This window comes from Muntiacus reevesi, chromosome 1 (assembly GCF_963930625.1).
Source record: "Muntiacus reevesi chromosome 1, mMunRee1.1, whole genome shotgun sequence".
Lineage (NCBI taxonomy): Eukaryota > Metazoa > Chordata > Mammalia > Artiodactyla > Cervidae > Muntiacus > Muntiacus reevesi.
Window position 1 is genome coordinate 178,793,588 of NC_089249.1, and position 13,810 is coordinate 178,807,397.

The following is a 13,810-nucleotide window of genomic DNA, read 5'->3' on the forward strand; positions in this document are numbered from 1 at the left end:
GGATTGTGTCTAATCTTTTATTTATTTATTTTAAAGTTTTATCTTGAATTAATCTTGGAGGACTCAGCAGGAACCCTTCTTAGAAGTGTCTGCAATTACATGAGGCTTGCCTGAGTGTGTCACTGCTTGTTCAAAGCTCTGGTGGCAAATAAAATATAAATAACATAGGAAGGACCCTTTACTAAACTTGTTAAAATATGGCAGGGACTTCCCTTGGGAAGCTATAAGTTCTTGGTCACCGTGAGGAGTAGAAAGTGAGCCTGCAGAAGACGCAGATGCGTCACAGGAGAGGAGCCAGCCGAGCTCCTCGCCCTCTCAGCTCCTCTGATAAAGGCTCTGTCTAAGCCCCAAGACCCTCAGACACGCCTCCCGATGGCCGCGGGTCCTAAGAGGCCTGGTGTGGGCTCCGGTGTTCTCCTCTGACCTGGGGGAGGAAGCAGTGGGCTCAGGAGAGACCCTGGGCATGGAGTGAGGGCCCCGGGCTCGGGCTGGGCCACGCGCCAAGGGACACCATCCCCGCGCTCCGCTGGGGTCAGCTTCCACGGGGGTAAGATGAGTGACCCGGCCACTCTGGGGTATTTCTTGGGTCCCTTGATGCTTCAACAGTCCTTGGGCCCCAAGAAAGCTGGCAGGTGTCGGAAGTGTGTGCTCTCGGGCAGGACCCAGCGGTAAAGAATCTTCCTGCCAACGCAGGAGACAGGTCCGACCCAGGAAGCCCCCACACGCCGAGCAGCTAAGGCCGCGCACCGCGACTGTCGCCGGTAGAGCGCGGAGCCGCAACTCCTGCTGCCGGTGCCTCCCGGAGCCTGTCTCTGCAGCCGGAGAAGCCGCGCGAAGAGAGGCCAGTGCCCCAGCGCTGGAGAAAAGCCCCCACGGGAGTGAAGGCTCGGCACAGCCAAAATAAATGAACAAACAAAATTATTTAAAGAGAAGAGGTGTGTGAGCTCTGGGCCCTGAGCAGCCCCTGGAGCCCGTGGGGAGGCTCGGGCCGAGGCCGTCTCCACAGATGAAGGTGCCGTGGGGCTCGGGACGCAGCTGGCCCCTGACACCCCGAGAGGACTGCTCTCTTCCTGCCCACCTTCTCCGCCGGCAGGCTGGCATGGGGGCAAGTCATGGAGCCTGTCCTCGCTCCGAAGTTCGTGTGGCCTGTACACGGGGTCTGTGTGAAGCGGCACAGGGCATTTCCCTCTGTCGGTGCCTTCTCTGTCCCTCCCCGGCTTGGAAGCCCCTGGAAGGCAGGGCTGGTGAGCTCTGCACACGAAGCCCCAGTGGCAGCAGACCCTGAAGAGTGACCGGGAGAGGGAGCCGGGGTGGATGCACCAGAGGGCGAGGGGCTCTGCTGGGGAGATGGGAGACGGAGAGGGGGCCTTCCTAGGGTGAAAGCTGCTCCCCCACAGTATGGACAGGGCCTGAGATGAGACCCAGATGGCCCTGCAGGCCTGACAGGGAAGCCGCACGCCTCAGTCTCTGAGCAGGTGAACAGTGAGCACCTCTGGGCCTGAGCGAGTCGTGGAGACTGGATTCCGGCCCTCAGGAAGCCCCGGGCCTCAGAGGGGCGTCAGGAAGACATAAGTGCCCCAGCTTGTGGCAGGTGCTCACCGAGAAAAGGCACTCAGGACCAGAGGAAAGACCAGGAGTGACGGCACAGCCTGAGGGAGTCAGAGGGAATCAGCAGAGCGGTGGTTTTCAAGCCAAGGTCTCGGAGAAATGCAGTTCAGCAGCCAGGAACCCAGAGCCTGGGGCCAGCGGTAGGTGCACCAGAGAGAGAAAGACCCCCTAAAGAGGCCGATGTGAAGGCAAAGCATTCATCTAAACTCCTGGATGATGTCAGAGGAGGCGTGGACTGCAGGGTGGATGCAGCCGGTGAAGGCTGGCAGAGGAAGGGGGCAGGGGAGAGAGTGAAAGACCGTCAGAGCATGGCTGGGGATGCCACTCTGCTTCCAAGGGACACACGAGTCACTCTGATGCTATGAGTAGAGAATGGGTTAAAGCAAATGAGTTATCACAGGGAGAAAGCTAACGGGAGGCAGAAAGGCTGCAGCCATAGGGTGGTCAGGAGCCCAGTAAGAGCGCCAGTGAGAGGAGCCCAGACTGAACTCAGGAGGCGGAGAGCTGGAGGGATGAAGCCCATCAGAGCAGTCCTGGAGGAAGAGAAGGAGAAGGCAGGACAGGAGGAACATGGAGAGTAGCTCCTACAGATGCTGAGGACCCTCGTTCTTTTGTGATGAAAGGAAGCTCAGAGAAGTCAATCCCTGCAGGAGGAAAGACTTGAGCTCTAATCTCTGTCCAGTGTTTCCCCAGATGCTACTCTCCGTCAGTTCCAAAAAGAAGGCTGCGTTTTAAAACTGACATGAATTACATTACTGCAGCCCAGTTATCATCATCACAAAAGCTATGAAAGTGTTTAAAAGCTAGATGATTAAAAATTGAAATAAACAAGTGACCAAACCGAGCTAAAATAATGGGCAAATGACTGCACCATTATTCACAATAACCAAGTTGTCCATTGACAAATGAATGCAGAAAGATAATGTACATACACACATATTCCCTGATAGCTCAGTTGGTAAAGAATCCACCTCAATGCAGGAGACCCCAGCTCAATCCCTGGATCAGGAAGATCCACTGGAGAAGGGAAAAGCTACCCACTTCAGTATTCTTGGGCTTCCCTTGTGGCTCAGTTGGTAAAGAATCCACCTGCAATGTAGGAGATCTGGGTTCAATCCCTGGGTTGGGAAGATCCCCTGAAGGAAGCAGCTACCCACTCCAGTATTCTTGCCTGGAGCATTCCATGGACTGCATAGTCCATGGGGTCTCAAAGCATTGGACATGTCTGAGTGACTTTCACTTGCTTTCACTTCATACACACATATACTGAAATATTATTCACTTTTCAAAAAGAAGTCAATCCTGCTCTTTGCAGGGACATGTATGAACCAGGAAGGACATTATGCTAAATGAACAAAGCCAGAGGCAGAAAGAGAAATCCCGTATAATGTATAAGATGAATAAAATAGTCAAACTCATCTATGCAGAGAGTAGAATTGTGGTTGCTGGGGGCAGGAGAAGGAAAATGGGGAGCTGCTACTCACCAGGTAAGACGTTTCAGTTCTGCAAGATACACACCTTCTGGAGATGTGCTGTATATACTTTGTCTATAACTAATGACACTATGTTGTTGTGTAGTCACTGAGTCATGTCCGAGTCTGTGACCCCGTGGACCATAGCCCACCAGGATCCTGTGTTTTGGAATTTCCCAGGCAAAAATACTGGGTTGGGTTGCCACTTCCCTCTCCAGGGTGTCTTCCCAATCCAGGGACTGAACTTAAGTCTCCTGTACCGGCAGGCAGATTCTTCACCATGAGCACCAGGGAAACCCCAGTGACACTATGTTCTACACTTAGAAATTTATTCAGAGTGTAGATCTCACTAGACTACTGTTGAATGTTCTCACTACAACTTAAATATAATATCCACAGAAAGTCTGAAAGGACTTACTTCAATAGACATTTCTCTAAGAAGATATACAAATGGCCAACAAGCACAGAGAAGAATGCTCAATGCAAATAAAACTCACAATGAGATACCACTTCTTACCCATTAGGATAGCAATTATCAAAAGACAGAAATAAGATGTGTTTGTGAGAATGTGGGTGAACATTGAATCTTGTGCAGAGTTGCTGACAATATAGTATAATACAGCCACTGTGGAAAGCACCAGGGCCAGTCCTTAAAAATTGGAACTAAAATTACCACATGATCCAGGAATTCCACTTCTGGGTGTATATTCAAAAGAAGGAAAGCAGAAGTTTGAACAGATATTTGTGCAGCAAGGTTCATAGCTGCATGATGCACAAGAGCCCACAGGTGGAAGGAACCCAAGTGTCCAGTAACAGATGACTGCATAAACAGAATATGGTGTATGCATAACCTGGAATGTTGTTCAGACTGAAAACATAAAGGGAACTTTGGCACAGGCTAGAGCATGGATGAACTTGGAGGACATCATGCTAAATGAAATAAGCCAGACACAAAAGGGTAAACACTTACGTCCTCTTATATAAGGTACCCACGGAGTGAAATTCTCTCAGTCATGTCTGACTCTTTGAGGCCCCATGGCCTGAATAGTCCAGGCGAGAATACTGGAGTAGGTAACCTTTCCCTTCTCCAGGGGAGCTTCCTAACCTAGAGTCAAAACCACGTCAGCCACATTGTGGGGGATTCTTTACTAACTGAGCCACAAGGCAAGCCCATGAAGTACCAAGGGTACTTAATGACTCAAAAGTAGTCAAATTCATAGGCACAGAAAGTGGGATAGTGGTGGACAGAGGATGGGAATAGGGAAATGGGGACTGGTTCAGTGGGTACAGAGCTCGAGTTTTGCAAGAAGAGTTCTGGAGCTGGGTTACACATTAATGTGAATGTATAGGTTACAGCTGAACCGACCACTTAAAGTGGCTAAGAGGATAAATTTTCGGTTGTGTGTATTTTATCTCAATCTTAATATATAAATAATTACATACTCATCTTTCAGTTATTCAAAAGCCTGGCATTTTGCATGATGTACTCAGCAAAAAAAAAAAAAAAAAAAAAGTATATTTACAAATGAATACTCATTTACTCATCTTTAAGTTATGCAAAAGCCCTGCATTTTGCATGATGTACTCTGCATATAAGTTAAATAAGCCTGGTGATAATATACAGCCTTGATGTACTCCTTTCCCGATTTGGAGACAGGCTGTTGTTCCATGTCCAGTTCTAATGGTTGCTTCCTGACCTGCATACAGATTTCTCAGGAGGCAGTAAGGTGGTCTGATATTCCCACCTCCTGAAGAGTTTTCCAGTTTGTTGTGATCCACACAGTCAAAGGTTCGGCATAGTCAATAAAGGAGAAACAGATGTTTTTCTGGAGCTCTCTTGCTTTTTTGATAATCCAACAGATGTCAGCAACTTGATCTCTGGTTCCTCTGCCTTTTCTAAATCCAGCTTGATTGTCTGGAAGTTCATGGTTCATGTAATATTGAAACCTGGCTTGGAGAATTTTGACATTTACTTTGGTAGTGAGTGGGATGAGTGCAATTGTGTGGTTGTTTGAGCATTTTTTGGCATTGCATTTTTTGGGGATTGTAATGAAAACGGACCGTTCCCAGCCCTGTGGTCACTGCTGAGTTTTCCAAATTTGCTGGCATGTTGAGTGCAGCACTTTCACAGCATCATCTTTTAGGATTTGAAATAGTTCAACTGGAATTCCATTGCCTCCACTAGCTTTGTTCATAGTGATGCTTCCTAAGGCCCACTTGACTTCACATTTCAGGATATCTAGCTCTAGGTGAGTGATCACACCGTCGTGATTATCTGGGTCGTGAAGATCTTTTTTGTGCAATTCTTCTTTGTACTCTTGCCACCTCTTCTTAATATCTTCTGCTTCTGTTAGGCCCATACCATTTCTGTCCTTTATTGAGCCCATCTTTGCATGAAATGTTCCCTTGGTATCTCTAATTTTCTTGAAGAGATCTCTACTCTTTCCCATTCTATTGCACCAAGGGCAACTCATATTTAAATATTTCTAAACACATGCATCATATATTTTAAAATCTTTTGGATAGCTTTAATCTTGGACATTTTCCAGCTTTACTCTTGGGAATCAGTGTGACTTTTCCTTTCAGAGAGCATTGTTTGATATGCTTGGTCTTTTCCCACAGATCTTCTCGCCAGGGTTAATTGGTAGAATCAGATAGTGAGTCACCTTTTTCATCAGATGAAATGTGAATCAGAAAGAAATTTGTTTTAAAATTAATATTTGTACACAGAGTGTAGAGTTCTAGTCACCAAGCTTCTCACTTCTTTCCAACTCAACATGCAATAGACTCTTGTTGTAGCCACCCAGCTCTCAGGGACAGCTATGCCCGTGAGTTGTGGTCAAGCTAAATTGAGTAGAAGTTCCATTGGCTCTGAACAGGCCTGGCCTCTGAAAATGTCCCACAAGGCATCCTTTCCCCTTTCTAGCTGAGTGGAATAGACACCGTGCCAGGGCCAGATTTGAAACCACAGGTTGTTGATGACAAACCTATAACTCAAAGGTACCATGGCCCCTGAATCCTTATGTTGAAAGGAAATCAACAAGCAGAGTCACTTGACATTTGAAAGCCTATGTTCAAGTAAAGGTAAGATTTTATGGTGTTCATGCAGCTGATATTTTCTTGTTTCTATGCTACGGTGAGTAACTTTACCTTACAGAATTATGGATTAAAAAATAAACTAAAAATTCTTTCAAATTATGAAACAGAAAATATTTTTTGAATGTTTGAAAAGATAAAAAATACATATGTTTATTTAAGAAACATTCAGCATGCTCTCTCAAGCATTGTTTCAGAATTTCAAGGTGTACATTGGTGCCCTCATGCTAAGTCACTTCAGTCATGTCCGATTATGTGTGACCCTATGGACTGTTGCCCGCCAGGTTCCTCTGTCCATGGGATTTTCCAGGCAAGGTACTGGAAGGGGTTACTGTGCCCTCCTCCAGGGGATCTTCCTGACCTAGGAATCAAACCCGTATATCTTACAACTCCTGCATTGGCAGGTGGGTTCTTTTACCACTAGAGTCACCAAGATGTATATGCATTAAATATAATCCCATAATTTTGCTTTCAGACATTTTATAGTCAGTATAAAAATATAAAAGTGGCCACCACTCCTGCTTTGGATGATTGAAGCTGATGTGTGGTGGACATGGGTGGAGAGGCAGGAGGTGTGGATCATCTTTGTTTCTGGGAACACTCTTAGTTCTGGCTTTTGACAACAGTTTCAATATACAGAATTTTCTCAATCCACCTGGAGCAAAGGAACTTCTCAGCCCAATCTGTGAGGTCTTAATCCATAATCTGTAGCAACCAACCCAGAAAGCCTGGTCACAACTCCTGCAGGATTAAACCTCAATAGTCAGACTTTAATCACTAACTGACAGCTTCCTTATTTTTAATCATCCTTCCTATTTAGAAGCAAAAGAGGGAAACCAAATATGTCCCTCAAACTCACATAGAGGAGGCCCATCTTCTATCCAGTCCTTCACCAGCTTTCCTGCATCACAATCTCTGATCACAATATGCTTCCTTTTTTCTATCAGAAAACCATCCCATGCCTATGCCTGACTCTGGGAGATAGCAAAGGATAGAAAGGCCTGGTGTCCTGCAGGCCATGGGATCGCAAGGAGTTGGACCCAGCTTAGTGACTGAACAACAGCAACCACAATGCCCGAGTCTGTGCCGAACAAAAGGGGTGGTAACTGAGTCCTTCACATGATGGAGCAAGAGTGCAATAAACAGTGCTCGTTCTCTCTAGGGTGATTTTTGTTTGCCTACAGATGTTAGAAGAGAGAAGCAAATAAAAGTCAGGACAATATGTGCTGCTTGTGTTAAATCTTAAAAAAAAAAAGATCCTTTATCTATCATAATTTTTAAGTTGAAATCTAATTCACACAACATTTATACTGTAAAATGTACAACTAAATCAGAGAATTTCATCTACTCACAAAGAAAGCCACTATCCATTCAACAGTCACTTCCCCTCCCACCTTCCCCCAACTTCTGACAATCTGTGTGCTTTTTGTTCCTCATGATTTGCCTGTTCTGCATGTTTAAAGTGCATGGGTTTGTACAACAGTGGCCATGCATGCTGGTTTCCTACATGTGGTGCTATGTCTTTGAGATTCATCTATGGTTTAGCACATTCCTCTGTTTGACTTGAGAATTTCCCTTTCTAGGCCATTATAACACACACACACACACACACACAACCAAGTTCTTTTCTTTTTTATTGTGAAAAGCTCATACAATATAACATTACCATTATGGCAGTGGTGCGTGCTCAGCCCACGTCACTAAGAACTGTCCTTGTGCAGGGACCCTCTTTGCCACACCGGCCCTGAGCCACCAGCGAGCAGAGCGCACCAGCCCGGCCATGACACCCCGTCTCGGGGCCTCCGTACCACCCACCCGACCAGGACTCCACACAGGCCTCCCCACGGCGGCCTAAGGAGAGAACTCCATGGGGGGGGGGGGGCAGTGGTGGTGAAGGAGAGAGAGACCCAGGAGAAGGACAGGAGAGGCGGGCGGAAGAGCCTCCCATGCTGAGCTCCCAAGTCTCAGTCGCATACTCGCCAACCAGCCCTGCTTAACTGCTGGGATCAGAAACGGTCAGACAGGTGGGGGAAGTGTGACCGTGGACGCCAGCAGCTTCAGCCAGACACTCCGACAGTCTACACTACAAACCTGCCAGGCCCAGCTTCAGTCCCCAGGCCAGTTGCAGAGCCCCAGAGCCCCAGCCTCATGTGGGGGGCTATGCCAGCCACACCCTCCAGAGTCCCACATTCCCAGCTATCAGGAGATTCCTCTGAGTTCCCAGGAGACTGTGTCCACTCAGGATGTCTGACAAGCGGCCTTAGGCTGGGACCTAAGTTGGAAGTGGCCACAGTGAGACCAAGTTTCTCTGTATCTCTTCTGCTCCTGAAGCGCCCACTTTCTCTTACTCGCTCATGCCTTGCTTTGTCCAGGTGTCCCCCCAAATACAGCCAGGCTGCAGGGAGGGGTTTCAGGGCAGAGCAAGAGCTGCAGTGTCTCATGGTGAGCAGGGCTGGCCACAACACACCCTCGACTCTGGGAGAGCATCACTGTGGGTCAGAAAGTGACCCTCTGAAGGCAGAGGCGCCTGCTCCTGGGTCACACAGGGGCCTAGGAGCTTAGGTTTGTCTTGTGCCCTCTCCAGCTGTCTCTAAAGGATGGACCATCTAGCAAGGAGACAAACTGACCCCTGGTAATCACAGTCAGATTGGCTAAGGACAAAGGGGGTGTGGTGGGGCGGTGGGAACGGGGGTGGGACCTGCCTGCTTCCATTGGTTTCCCACCCCTCACTCCCCTGGCCTTCTCCTTCTCAGTATCCTCCCCTGTATTGGGCTTTCTTGGACCAGACACAACAGAAGTGATCATTCAGTTACTCAATATTCAGTGGAATAGTCATGTAAAAATAAATATAACTAAACATAAAATCCATCCAGAGAGGTAATATTTTAGATGAGGTTAGTGTCAGAGAAGATCCTTGGGCTCTGGGTAAAGGTCCCCCTGAAACTCTGGCCCTGGAAAGAGGGAGAAGAAGATGACACCTTTGGTGAATGTGACCTAAGCCTGGTTTGTGTTTAACCAGCTCATTGATTGGATCATTTGTCTTATCACATTTTCTCAGCCCCGTTCTGCATCGTCGAGGTCCTCACAGGGCTCACACGCTTGAGAACTCATTAAAGTGTGGTTAAAGACTTGAGGGGCCCTGGGTGAGGCAGAAAATGATGCGGGCAGAGCAGGGGATAGAGAAAGGCACGGTGGACCAGGTGAGGTCTGAGCTGGGTCTCCAAGGGTGAGTGATCAGTTAGCTAGGGCCTGGCTCTGAGCAGGACTCAAATACACGATGAATGACTAAATGAATGAAAGTGGAAATCTTCCCGAGGGAGCAAGAGTGCCAGCTCTTCCATAACTGAGTCCAAGCTTGTACTGCTCACCTCATGACAGGCCAATTAATTGAGAGATGAGTTGTTGGGGCAAGGAACAGCAGCTTTATTCCGAAACCTGGCACTCTTGCCCCTAGGACCCATCTTACCTGAGTTAGAATTCAGGCTTCTTTCATATTTATACTAAAAGGTGTGGGGGGAGGGGGAGGAAAGTCAAATATTTCTTCGTTCAATCAGCCTCCAGAGGGGATGTGTTCATGTCTGCCTCCCTGCTGTGACTCACAGGAGAGTCTGCTCAGGAGGTTTCCTGTGAACTGAACAAAGTTATTTTAGCTTGTTTCCCATTACGTGGGATGCAGGTTTCCCAGAGATGGAACTTTATGTATAAGCTTTTAGGAAACATTCCTTTAGCTGCTACCTCATAGTAGGTAGACTATGAAGGGTCCTTCTCTATGGCGCATTCAGGCCAAAGCTCGGAACCGCAGGGCAAATGTGGGCAGTGTGGCGACGCCCTGCGGGGCGCCCACTCCACCCCCTCACAGTCTTGCTGACTAAGCAGCCTGTGTCTTGACTCCCCGGGGCACCTGTCTGTGCTCTTCTCTCGGACAGGGCTGTCGGAAGCAACAGTCAGCCGTGCTCCTCCCTGATCAGGCCCAAGGACACCAGCTGCCTCACCTGAAAGGGGTCAGGCTCTCAGTCATGTTTGAAGCTTTGCAATTCCATGGACTACAGCCCGCCAGGCTCCTCTGTCCATGGGTTTCCCCAGGCAAGGATACTGGAGTGGGTTGTCTTTTCCTTCTCCAGGGGATCCTCTCGACTGAGAGATCAAACCCAGGTCTCCTACATTACAGGCATATTCTTTACCATTTGAGCTACCAGAGACATGCATAAGAAACTGCTACCTCCCCAAACTGGGATCAGAAGCCTCGGTGTATGGTTCAGGCTCTACAAGGCATTTCACATCCTCCTAGTATCTCCTCTCATCTCCCTGAGAAACTGTCATGTCTCAGGACACCTCTAACCAATACTCTGCTTTTGGTGGGATCTAGTGCTCAGAGGTTAATATTTTCAGCCCAGAGAGACAACAGCCTATGCTTTAGACATGAGAAACCCTCCCATCTAGCCCCAGTCCATCCAAATCTCTCCGGTTCCCCAGATCTCACAGCCAGCAGACAGTCCCTGAGTCTGTTCAACAGACAACCTCCCACAGTGTCTGACGCTGAGGCTCCTCCCGCCCCCGTGTCCCCTCGGCCCTGCACGATGAGCTCACAGTCCTGGGAATGGAGGGGCCCCCCTGCGCTTCTTCTGGGGCTGCTGTTGGGCCTTCTTCCTCCTTCAACCAGAGCAGGGAGCTGGGCCCGTCCACGCCCGGGAGTGGGGGGGGCGGGTAGGAGGGGACGAACGGTCAGTCCCTCTGTCTCCCGTGGTCCTGAGGGAAGAGGCGCTGGGGGCGAAGGGCGGACAGGGCTTGGCCTGCTCAGCAGTCAGGACTCAGGGTGCATTCGGGGCAGGCTGAACCTACTGGGGAATGTTGATGGTGACAAGCTCTTTCCATCTCTGTAGGAGCTACTTCAGCTCACCAAGCTCTCTCAAAACTAGCACCCATATACAAACAGCCTTCATCTGGCAACAGGGGGCGGGCTGAGTATTTTCCATGAAACTCCTCTCTAACCTCTGGGAAACATTCCGACAGGGTCTCTGATGATGCAACAGATGTCCGGTTCGGTTAAGAATCAACAAGGACACGCTGTTTGGCACATGGATCTTCATGCTATGCAGCAGCCCTGATGGGAGGGGAGTTTGGGGGAGAAAGGACACATGGATGTGAATGGTTGAATTGTTCCCTTTGGTGTTCACTTGAAACTATCACAGCACTGTTTGCTAAAGGGCTATACCTCAAATAAAGACAAAAGTTAGAAAGACAACAACACATGACCAAACACTCAGGAAAAGAAGACACTGGATTATTTGGACATTGGCTTCAAAAGTACATTTTGGTAACAGAGAAAACCACAGTGTTTTAAAATCCTAGTTTATCATTTAAATCTATGATATTTAGATGACTGATAAATTGTTTAATACAGGCACTGATAAAAATACAAGCTAAAGGCTAACCGGTTTTAATATCACTTTCTCTTTTCATAAAATTTTCATTATAGACTAAAGCCAGGGCACATGATATCTGTTTATGTGTCTCCCTCCCTCCATCTCCCTCTTGCTGTAGTTTTAAGATTTATGTCACTAGTTAGTTCACTCTGGCTCTCTTGCAACACACACCTTCATTCTGTAAGAGAAGTGATAACACTCGCTTGCACTAGTGTAAGTGAGCAGGTGACACACGGTGATGGAAGGAAGGAGACTGGCAGGAGACCCGGCCTGGCTCAGCCTGGGGGCTTTACCCAGACACTTGTTCCCTAGTTCCCTGCTGACCTGTAACAGGGGCCTGGAAAAGCCTGTGAGGACCCCTGGCGAAGAACCTTCATGCACGTGTCACCATTTACATCGTGAGCACGGAGTTCTCAAAGATCTTCAGATTGCTGATTTTTTCTGATTTCTTTACTTTTTTAAATTTTTACAACTTCTAATATTTAATTGAGATGGAGGAGGAGAATGAGGTACAATTAATTTACTCTGAGCTTGTAAAAACATGCTGGCTTTGCTCACAGACTGTGGTAGAATAACAGTGCCTTTTCTGTTCATACATACAAAGCCTGACTGGACTTTAGCACATCTTGTTCTTCTAACGACTTTGGCTTCACTCCTTTGTGGGTTAGTGTTCTGAGTCTTGGAACCACCACTCTTTGCAGGGGATATAGTTTCCTCCTCTGTGGAGTCTGGCCAGGCTTCTTTAGCAGTGCTATAATCTGAAGGTATACAACAGTTCAAAGGCACATGGTCTATTCCAGATCCTCCTAAAGCAGTGACACTTTCAGAGAGAAAATCGTCCTCGGACTCTTTTTTATTAGCAGAATCCACAGCAGAAGCAGGAATACTAGGCATGTTGCTGGCAGTACCACTTTTAGATCGAATGTGGAATGGTTGAGACCACTGTTGAGATACTCTTTTTCTACTCTTCAGCAAATGACTATCTTTAGCATTTTCCCTTGTATTGCCAGTTTCATCAAACCATCTCAGTTTTTTAATAGTTTTTGGAGTTTCTGCACTTTTCCCTTTTTCTTTTGTTAATTCAATACTATCTCTGATAACTGCTGCTTTTTGATTTCCTAACTTAAAGCCTTGGTTTGTAACCAGTGCTTTAAAATAATCATGCTCGTATTTAGATTCTTTCTTTAAAATACTTTTTAAGAAATCTCACACTATACTTCTCACAAATATTGTATTTCATTTTCTTGTGCTGACTGACTAAGTCACAATTAGAAATTATATTAGACAATGATTTTGATGCTTCAGATATTTTCTGTTTTTTGTCTTTTTGAATCAGAGTTGTGAAGTATATAGGTGGCTTGAAAATTATCTGAAAATAAAGACAACTCTTACTCATTACAATTAAAACATTTTGTCTTTTCATTTTTAATGTCTTTCATTTCCCCTAACTTATCAGAACACTGAACTGGGTCAATTTCTTATATGTGTATACTGCTCTTCGGTAAAGGCCTAGCTGATTGTGTATTCAACGGCAAAACTAAAGGTGTTGCCAAAGGTACAAATGAAGTAGGAACTGAAGTAGTTCTATTTTCTTGAGTCATTTCAGAATATTTCTTTTGGTCTGACATTATTGTGACTTCCTGTGTTAGAGAATCTGGAGTGGCCGAGGTTTTCCTGAATTTAAATTTTGGGCTCTCGGAAACTAACGGTCTCTCTCTTTTGAATGCTCCAGAAGAGTCAGTTGTCCTTATAACACTAGTTTCAGATGTGTTTTTGCTTTTTTTATCTTGTACAAATATAGATGGACTATATAGAATGGCTACTGAATTATTAGCAGTATTTATGGCTCTTTCCACAGTTCTACTCAGAGTAGACGGATTTTGTTCTTTACTATTAAAACATTTACTTGAGTCGAGGAGAACATTAGGTTTACTAAAAATATCTGAGAAAATATTTGGATCATCTATATTTACAAGCCAATTATTTATGTGTTGAATTTTAGAGATTGACAGTTTATCTTCATCAAAGCAGCTTAGATTAGTTGATTGCAGATTTGCTGATTTGAGGGAAATAGAATTCTGCCTGCTGGACTGATGTGGAACACTCCTTACTAAGTGTTAAATATATTTCTTCACGTTCCCCAGCCTCAAGACTGTCTATACTTGAGAGGGTTTCAGAATTTATTATCTGATTAACTTCATCACGAAATTT

At 46.5% G+C, this 13,810-nt stretch overlaps 1 pseudogene; it reads right to left on the minus strand.

Annotated features, from left to right (window-relative positions):
* Window positions 1-356: 356 nt before the first annotated feature.
* Window positions 357-13,807, minus strand: LOC136152776 (centrosomal protein of 126 kDa-like; annotated as a pseudogene).
* Between the last annotated feature and the right edge of the window lie 3 nt (window positions 13,808-13,810).